This window comes from Papaver somniferum, chromosome 10 (genome assembly GCF_003573695.1).
Source record: "Papaver somniferum cultivar HN1 chromosome 10, ASM357369v1, whole genome shotgun sequence".
Taxonomy (NCBI): domain Eukaryota; kingdom Viridiplantae; phylum Streptophyta; class Magnoliopsida; order Ranunculales; family Papaveraceae; genus Papaver; species Papaver somniferum.
The window spans coordinates 30,007,710-30,017,768 of record NC_039367.1 but is presented as its reverse complement, the minus strand read 5'-3'; the positions used below and the strand labels follow the sequence as shown (position 1 = coordinate 30,017,768).

General features: G+C 35.5%; 1 long non-coding RNA gene across 4 annotated transcripts; it reads right to left on the bottom strand.

The window, feature by feature from the left end:
- Window positions 1-4,456: 4,456 nt before the first annotated feature.
- On the bottom strand, window positions 4,457-9,405 carry LOC113316153. 4 transcript variants are annotated; one of them, XR_003342985.1, is made up of 8 exons: window positions 8,862-9,405; window positions 8,380-8,770; window positions 7,725-7,773; window positions 7,490-7,621; window positions 6,786-7,362; window positions 5,802-6,446; window positions 5,228-5,446; window positions 4,457-5,090 (listed from the first exon to the last, which is right to left on the bottom strand). It is a non-coding gene; the product is annotated as an uncharacterized LOC113316153 (long non-coding RNA). The 4 variants fall into 4 exon arrangements; XR_003342984.1 differs by having other exon boundaries at window positions 5,802-6,911; window positions 7,180-7,362; XR_003342983.1 differs by having other exon boundaries at window positions 5,802-7,362; window positions 8,380-8,451; window positions 8,648-8,770; window positions 8,862-9,403.
- Window positions 9,406-10,059: the final 654 nt, after the last annotated feature.

Here is a 10,059-nt window from a genome sequence, read left to right as displayed (position 1 = left end):
CCCCTGTGACTTAAATCTCTCGATCTGAAGCTAAATCTCAGGTAAATTCGTTCGTGCTAGCATATCTCGTTGATTTGATTTTAGGGTTTGCAGGTTATGTTTTGAAAATCTCGTTGTTGTTTGTGGTTTTCGATGTTAGGGTTTTCAAATCAGAATTACAATTACAAGAGCACACTCTCCCTATCTCCGTCGATTTTGGGTTTGAATTCAGGTAAATTCTTAAATCACAAATGGAAATCAGAATTTCTTCAACAAATTAGTACTACTGATATGAAAATCTCTCTTATAGTGCCCTAGAAATGTTTACAAATAACTTAAATCACATCTTATTTACATTGATTTGTGTTAGTGCCCTAAAAATGTTTAGCAAACCAATTCCTCAGGTATCCTTAGGGAAATTGTTTTGTTACTGATGCTTCTATTTCTGCTTTATGATTGCACAATCATCCGAGTAATACCCTGACAAAGAAACATTTTGCACTGTAGAGTCTAACCAGGTTTATTCTTCAATTTTGAAAGTTGTTATTGTTAGTATATACAGTCCTGCATCACTTGGGGATTCAGATTTGTTTGTGTGTGAGGCTATATGCTGAGCACAATATTTTCCTTCAATTTCCGTATATTCAGTTGTTATTTTTAGCTTCCATCATCTGGCAGGTCATGTACCTCTTTTTGTGCTAGAATTGCATCTGTTTTGCAAAACTTTTCCTATGATTGCAAGATTACTCGTGATTAATCTGTAGCTTTCAATTTATTTTGTTTTTCTCAGACCTCATTGTAAACAATTAGGATGTGCTGGGTTGGAGTTTGGCATTTGGTAGTTGTTTAGGTGACAACTTTAAAAATTTACAGAAAAGTTAGCTAGAAATGGTGGGGATGAAGGGGGTTCTTGATGCCTTATGTGATCGTCACTGGTTAGATCTGGTTGCTTTGTGCTCCCTGAGCTATTCTCTATCTAGTGTACTATATCCCTGTCTAATGTACTACATCTGTCTTCATATCTAGCCTGTACTTAATTTATTTTATTTCTATCAATGTACTCACTGAATTAAGGTGTGTTGCGCCAGGTGCATATTGCTGGTGTTAGCGATTAGGTTCATTTCATCCCATGATCATTCTCTGGCTTACATGCTCATAATCGTCGATTGTTGTTAACTTATAAAGGTAATGGTGGGGACAAGGAAGAATCAGAAGATGAAGATTACGTAGATGGGGTTACAGATGAAGATGATGGTAGTGATGGTGATAGTGATAGTGAAGATGATGGTGATAGTGTTGACCTGAACAATTGAATCGATGTTGATTAAACTAGATATTTGTAACTTAGGATTTTTTATTTGCGAACTAGATCTGTACATGTTTTGAACCTTTATTTGTACTTATTATTTGTGATATTGTTTGATGAGTTTGATTTAGTAAATCAGTTGTTTTCTGTACTAACATCATTGGTTCCATTTATGTCTCTATTTCTATTTGGTAAATGTTTGTAGGATGACTGATCAAGAAGGGACAACTGGAAAGAGGGTGCGAGGGAAAGGAGAGTTGTCTTTCCTACAAGAAATCGAAGAGGGAGAGACGCTATCAGTGGAAAACTTCACCGTCAGCCTTCTGGGGAGCACCGATCAAATTTAGCTCATTATATCGGTAAACTAGCTAGACATGGTCACATGCTTCCATTGTCTGTATCCAGTTGGAAGTATATGTCGCCTCATCGGATTCAGAGAGTTATGGATGATATAAAGGTGAAGTTCAATGTCCTTCAAATTATTTGGTAATAATTCAGGACAGTAGTTAAAGTTGACATTTATTGGTTTCATCTAATTGGTTTCATTCTGTTCAAGTTTTCATCAAATTTATTGATGGAGCCATTCATTTCCTAACAATTGTGTTGTTTTTGTGTTTAATGACAGAACGTATTTGACTACCCCCAGCAACTTGATGTTCCCATCAGGAGTAGGCTCAATGAATACTGGAGGGAACTCAAACACACAATAAAATCATTAGGGTTTGATGCAAAAAGAAGTGAAGCTCAAAATCTTCGATACCGACCCGAAGGTGTTGTAGAAAGTCAGTGGGGGCCATTAGTTAAAACGTGGAGTACCGAGAAAAATGAAGTACGTATTTTTCCTGTATTCTGTTAGGATTCTGTATCATCTTTATAACCTGTAGTCTGTATGACACTATACTATGGTGCTTTCTGTATCGTCTTGGTTGTCAGACTCGTTTTGATCTGGTTCCCTAACTCACAGCAAGCATCGTTTGTTATTATTATGTTGTTTTGAAACAGGAGTTGGCAGCTAAGAATAAAGAAAATAGGTCCGAACAAAGAACTCAACACACTGGTGGCTCCAAGCCTCATATGGAATATGCAAAAGAGGTAAATCTTCTGTTCAGTTTGATCTTGGTGAGGGTGTTTCGTATGTTATATACAAATGCAACCAACAACACTAAATTTCATTTTACAGATGCTAGCCGAAACAGAAAGATTTCCTGAACGGCATGGAGTATTTCGAAGTACCAGGACAAAGAAAAGGAAAACATCAGACCAGAAGTGATGGATCCTGTTGCTGCTGAACTATACGTATACCTTTATACTTTTGAGTTTTCTTTCGGGTCATCTGTTTTTTGTGTTTGTAATTCGAATTGGCCTAACTTTTGAGATTGATTTACTTCAAGGGTCGAATGGTGGAAATACACAACCAGTCTAGCCAACATGGATCTGGAGTCGTTTTAGATGGTCGAAATGATGCATTTGCGGCTGTAATGGGACCAGATAGACGTGGTCGGGTTCGTTGCTTTTCCAGTACTGTGAAGCCGAAATAGTTTTGGGGCGAGTAATCATCATCAAATAAAGGGTTGGAGATTTGGAGGCTCAAGTTGCGGCATTACCACCAAACCATAACAATGAATGACTCAAGGTATCACATCATTCACTTTTTTTTTGGCAGTATTTCATATAGACTCAGAAGTATGACACAGTTTGGCATGACACGTATTTCACCATAGAATCATGGACCACTTATTTCTGAAATGAGTACCCTGCATGACACCCCAGAAGTACCCCGCATAATAGGAAGACCTGAACTAATTCCATTAGCAAGATTTTAATCTATCTATATAAAAAACATCAAAATAGATGAGGTGAACATCAGGACATGACACATTCAGAACCTTAACATTTGAAAATAGGACACTGCAAGAAGATGAATGAGACTAAACTTAGATTGTTGACTAAGAAGATGATGTATTGAGTAGATTGATGATGTTGTTTACAACAAATTCTGTTTTTTGGAGGATATGTGACAGCAAAGGTGCAGGAAGGGTTCTAATCCGCTACAGTAGCTTATTACATTTGCTGTTGAAGAAAAATAGCACCCAAATTGTAGTTAACAGATGATACACAGACACTATTTACTGTAGAGAGTATATGAAAATCTAAATTTTTGCTTGTTTTTTGAGAACAACTTGTTTTTGAGAATGGGTGGGTCTCTTTTGTAAACAAATAACTTGGTTTTTGAGAATCTATACAACAAATTCTTCTATGTATCCGTCTCTGATTCTCTGATTTGTGGATGTATAGCATTCTAATCCTAGTTGTCTCTGGTTTTATGATGTATGGCATCTAATATGCATGAGGGGATGGCATTCTGCCAATTAAAACACGGAATGGGGGTTTTGGTAATATTCAAATATTAGGGACCGTTTCTTAACCGTCCCTACTGTTTCAATTTATACTGGGGACCGTTTTGTTAAACCATCCATATTATGATGCACTTGGGACGGTTTTAACATGTTTTATCTGCGATTTCGAAACCGTCCCTAGAAATATTAGTGACGGCTAATAGGAACCGTCCCTAGAAATATTGGTGACGGCCGGTCAGAACCGTCCCTAGAAGGTTAAACCGTCCCAAGTAGTATTAGCGACGGTGGATGAGGGGACGGTACTAAAACCGTCCCTAATCACTTTTTGGGACGGCTTTAGGCCTCTTGGGACGTTTTTTTGACCGTCCCAAGAGGCCTTCTGTTTTGTAGTGACTAGTGGAAAATGGAAGTTAAACCACTGTCAAGACAAGAGGTAATATTATCAAAAACGAATGTGTTCATCGGTTGGAATTTTGGAGTGGTTTTTCCAAAACGACCGTGGGTCAAGAAATTGAAGTCTTTAAAATACTACTTCCTCTGACAGTCCATTGATAACACTGACATTCACAGTGGTTTCTAAAGTTTTAAATTAGAAAATATTAAAGTAAATCGCCAGTTTTGAGAAGTGGTTTATATGGGATGAATACTTTTTAAAAATATGATTCATCTGAATCCCAGTCTGTCTAGTTTTTCATTTGACTGGCCTGAAATTTGAAATTCATTAAAATTTAGAAAATCTGATTCACAACTTATTTCTGACTGGCATAACAAAATTTGAAATTCACTAAACTAAATTTATTAGATGCTCATTTGATAACAAAACATTCACCACTCAATCCAAATTCGAAATACGTTTACAACAGTAACTCGATTTACATTAATTGAGTTGACAGTTAGGTAATAAAACCCCAAAAAATTTTACACATGTACTGAATTCACACAATTCTAAGTTATAATTATATTAGAGCATTCTTAAAATCTAATTTTCTTACAATCACTTAAACCCAACCTACGGACATTAGAAAAACAAAACTAACCAACATAAAGATGAATTGAGCTCCCCAACTGAACGGAATATTATCTTGCAGAAAAAACTAATTTTGGCGTTAGAGATTTAATAAAAAAGACCTAACAGTATAGTATGACCTAAAAATATTCTTGACCACTTCAATTTCAACACCACTGTTGATCTCTTACAGATAAGTGCACGTTGAAGGAACCAAAAATGTGCAACAAGAACTACACCCATTCACAACTAACGGATTATGTAAAAAACAACACACAAGATGTGTTAACTGCAATCACAAAGTATCACATAAAAATACAAAGAAACACAAATACGTAGATGAAAACAAATTACCTTTGATGCGCAATTTAGTACCTGGACTAATGCTTGCAAGAAAATTGCACAGAGCGCTCCTTCTGCTAAGTCTAAAGGAAGATCTCTCCTGCAGTTAGCAACACAAATAGTAATGTCAAGAAATCCGACTTGTAAATAAATAATTCTTGTTTGTCTCATGAAAACTATTAACAAACAACACACATTGAAATAATTTGACAAGGTGATGAATGTCAAGCAAAATACCTCTCAAATACTAAGGTGGAGAGGAAACTGAGTTACAAAAAGAAACACTGGAAGACGAGTTACTATCAACAATAAGATGAGAAATATGATGCTTCAGAGCAAGAACAAGGCCGTCACTAATAGACCAAAGCTCAGCAACTGCATACGAGTTCAAAAAAAGATCATGGGCAAAGGCAGCTACATAAGAACCAGATGAATGCCGTATTACACCACCTGCTCCTGTAAAAAGAGAGCAAGACGATGAAGCTCCATCACAGTTCAACTTATATAAAGGAAAAGGAGGACAATTCCAGTTTAAGTGAGTAACAATCTTTAGGTTAACATTCCTGAGTTTCTGTTTTTCAACCAAAAACCAGTACTCTTAAGCCCGATTGTAAGCTAAATCAATAACCTGGTCAGCACTAAAAACACAATTCCTAAAAAGGTGATTATTTCTTGCTATCCATATAGTCCAAAGAATGTAAGGATAAAAAGAAGACCGTGGCAGACCATTACAAGTATAAGTGCTGCAAGCATTCATGCATAGAGAATATAAAAGTAAGAAAAATTCAAGCATTCAGTCGAGAGATATTACCTAATCTCCATCCAGTACTCGTCGTCAGCTAAAGATGTTGAAGAAAGAAGGTTGATTCGTGGATGCAGCAAACACATATGGATCTTCATAAGCATTCACCTTTAGGCCGAATCTCTTGGGAGATTCTAATACAAGATGCCAATGCTTTCTAGTCTCATCAGCACAATAAAAGACTTGGGCAGCTTGAGAGCATGGATGAAGGGTTCGTCAACTTCTTTAGAGCTTCTCTTAAACTTTTCGAAGTTGACGAACCTCGTGTTCGTCTCTGCATCCACATATGATCCGGTTGTTTTGTCTTCGACCAGGACCCAGTCACAGAGAAAAACAACTTCTGTGAATTCTTCATAATCGAGTTCAAGTATATTTTTCACAATGCCAAAGTAAGAAGTATCATCGCCCACCAGGTTGGTATCTTTGGCGCTTTCTCTAAAGCTGGTGAAGGCATCCATGGTCACTCCACTATTTTGTGTAGTCATATATTGCTCTGCCTCTGCTGTATAAAACAGATAACCATTCACCAAGTACGCTCTATAGAAAACTGTCTTGAAGGAAGGACCAAGTACGAGCCTATGAAAATCTGTGATGGGAGTGCCTAGAAGTTGATCTCTTAACCAGGGAATGTAATCCTGACGCTTATTCCTTGATCTTCGGTTAAAAGTAAAAGGTCAAGACTTGTTAAAAAAATAAAGGGAACAGGAACGGACAAGTGCTTGTTGATCTAAAGACAAAATTTGGCTTCTTCTTACAGACAATAGCTTGTTTAAGGAACCAAAAATTCTCAACGAGCACTACACCAATTCACAACTAACGGATTACGTAAAAAGCAACAAACAAGTCATATACTGCAAGCAAGGTGGATTGATGCCAAAGTGAATATCTGACCCATTGAAACTAAAGAAAAGCCTACTGTAAATATGAAGGTTACATAAAAATAAACAGAGATATGCATATAAAACAAAATAACTTCGATCAGCAATGTAGTACCTGGCCTAGTGCTTGCAAGCAAAGTGCATGGAGCACCCCTTTTGCTAAGTCTACCGGAAGATATCTCATGCAGTTAACAACACAAATGTTGATGTCAAGCATTTATTATTGACCATATGCATTTTGCTATAACACCACAAAGGAACAAACATCATTACAGATCAGGATGTAGTTAGGTTGGCTAAGAGTTTAAAGCTGAGAGAAATTGATGTTGAAATTAACATGTAAAATGTGTGCAAGAGCCTGGAATTGTTACTTAGGAGACATTAATCATCCTTCTAGAGCTTACAAGTAGCAAGATATATATTCAGAGATGAGTGAAGTAGGTAAGCTAATATCTATTTTGTAAACATCATAAATAAGTCGAGAATGAGTTATGTACGTAAGCTAATACCTTCTTTTTTTTTTGAGTGCTAAGTTTTACAATCAGAACTACAAGACTGTAGCATTTCTAGCTGCACCAAATTCATTGTTCAATCTTTTATAGCTCCAAAGAATGTCATTCACTTTGTTAATTTCAAAAAGATAAAAATTAGCACACACTGCTCGAACTTGGATGAAAACTCATGCGATCCATCTGAAATCAAGATTAGCTATATTTATAGTTGGCACGATGATATATAAAAATACAGTTACAATGGAAACAAATAAATCAGACACTTCTCTGTTCTAGAAAAAAATTACATCTCTACGAGAGAACTTACCCCATTCCTTTCAAACAGCTATTTGCCGCCAATGCATAACCAGGGATAGGCTATAGAATACTATTCCTTGATCATCATACGACCAATTGAAACTCGTAGTGACTAGCAGCACTAAGCTAAAGGGTTCACCATCTTCACAAAGAAAAGAAAGGCACGGTTAAATGACTTAAGGAAGACATGGTGTGATATTTGATTTCAGCAAAATAAATAAAACTAGTTAGTACAAGCCCATTACCAGTTACGCTGTAAGCTACAACCATTTGTTCTTCCAACTTCTTGTTCTCCTGCACACCATTTTAAATCCCTGACCATCATATACTCATAAAAATGAAATCATATGTAAGCAAAACTACATATGAGCCCCTCTTCTCCTAGTAACTTTGTCATGAAGAGTTCGAACTCAGAGTATAAGTGAAACATTGAAGCACTATAAGTGAAACATAACTCAATACAGAACCTATAGTAGATGCAGGCTAAGGACAACAAAAAACATAACTCAATACAGAACCTAAGAACTCTAATTAAGAGCAAACATTGAAGCATTATAAGTGAAAAGTAACTCAATATAGAACCTACGGTAGCTGCACACTAAGGACAACAAAAAACATTGGTCTCCCTTGGTGCTGTGAAGAACTTGGCCATGACATTTAAACAAACATGTAGTGCCTCTATAAAATTAAGATTAGAAAAATTAAAACTCTATAAATCTAAACAACCTAATACCATTAATGAGCTTCAGCAAGTTAGGGACATACAACTTAAAACAAATCTCAAACTAAAACATAAAACGAAAAATATTCAAAAATGATAGAGATAAATTGAGATTACTACAAATACAAACCCAAATTAAAAATTAAAATAAACCTGAATCTGTTGCAGAGCTTCAATACCTTTACTAACATATGTTGAAAGGGAATCACTAAATTCAGGTTATCCTCTTTACGACATGACATTATCTTATCCTGCAGGAAAAAAACAATAAAATCAGAGTCCTTTAATCAAATTTACAAAGCAAGTACTACCTTACGAGTTCCAACAAGATTTGTTCGATCATCAGCACTCAAAGCTTCAATAAAACAAAAGTATATTAAGGTTTTCAAATACTAAAAGCAGAATCAAACAATAAAATAAAATGAGGGTTTTTGAGATTATCATTACCAGCAGTAAGAGAAGATTCAATTTCAAATTTAGGGGTTTTATTTCTTACACCAGGAGAAGAGATCTTCAACCCACTTGAAGACTTGATGAGTTGTCAGGGAAAATATATAAGGAAAAACCCTTCTGCAAAATCGAGAGAAGATAAGAGAAATTAAATCAATAATGATACTAAAAGTATATAATATTTAAAAATCAAGGACAAGATTGATAATACCTGATGATTTCAGGAGCAGAAAACTAATCGGTTACAAAGTTTTCTTTAGATTTGTATTGATACATGCGTTTTGATTTTGAGATATGGGTTATGACGAACCTATAATTTTGGACAGTGAGTTTCGATCTTTGATGTGAGAGGTGAGTTTTGTCCCCAATTTCTAACTTTGATTTCTAATTATTGATAAACAAATTGGATTTTGAATCTAGGGTTCTTGGAGTTTTTGTTGAATTTGGTTAATGGAACAAAATAATAATTAAGCTTGTAGAAAACTTTTTAAGATTGATCTGTTAATGGTGATGAAAGTAACGAGTTTATGATTTGGGGACACGATCTATGGATGAAGAAAAAGGGGATATTATCCGGAAGAAGGGGATCTCGTGTGTTGTGAAGGAGTTAAGAAACGGGAGATTGAAAAGGTATGTACGGGTACTATCGTCTGTAACAGGGTCTATAGAAAATAGTTGCTTTCACAGTGGTTCTTATACTCGATAAATGATCCATGTTTTATTACAAAAAAAAAAAACCCAATATAACGACTGTGGCTGGAACTTGTTTAACTTTTATCGAAAAACTACTTTTTCTCACAGCTCGTATAAGTACTACTATTCCATGGAAGTCGTTTCTTTAAAATCCAGGAAGTGGTTTAAAATCCTTTATCCACTAGTGCACGAAGACCGGGTCTATCATCGGAGCTTTGGATCGAAGCATTATCTTCTTAACTCCTTCGTTGTTATGCTGGCACAAGCGAGAGCAAAGATTAATTAAGGGCCTACTTTTAAATTTATTAATCCATAAAGACTAGGACATCATTAGAATAAGGTAGTACTTTATGACAAGATAAAGACATAAAGTAGAAAAGATAAAGACATGAAGTAGAAAAGATAAAGTAGTTTGACTAATAAACTGATATCTGACATTATTCAAAACTTTTTGTGGTCTGTAATCAATCTGAAAAACACTTTCACTTTTAAATTATTAGGGTCAAACAGTGCTAAATTGAAATGAATCTTCACTAAAAAAATGACTTTAACCCTTTTAATGTTACATCAAAACAGAGGAAAACAGAGGACAATAATCATTGAGTCATTTTCTCAAACAACACAAAAGGCAACGTTAGAAGGATCCATTTTAGAAAAATCCACAAAAAACTCGAAAATTAAGGCATCAGAACGATGATTCGCTGAATTGTTTTTGT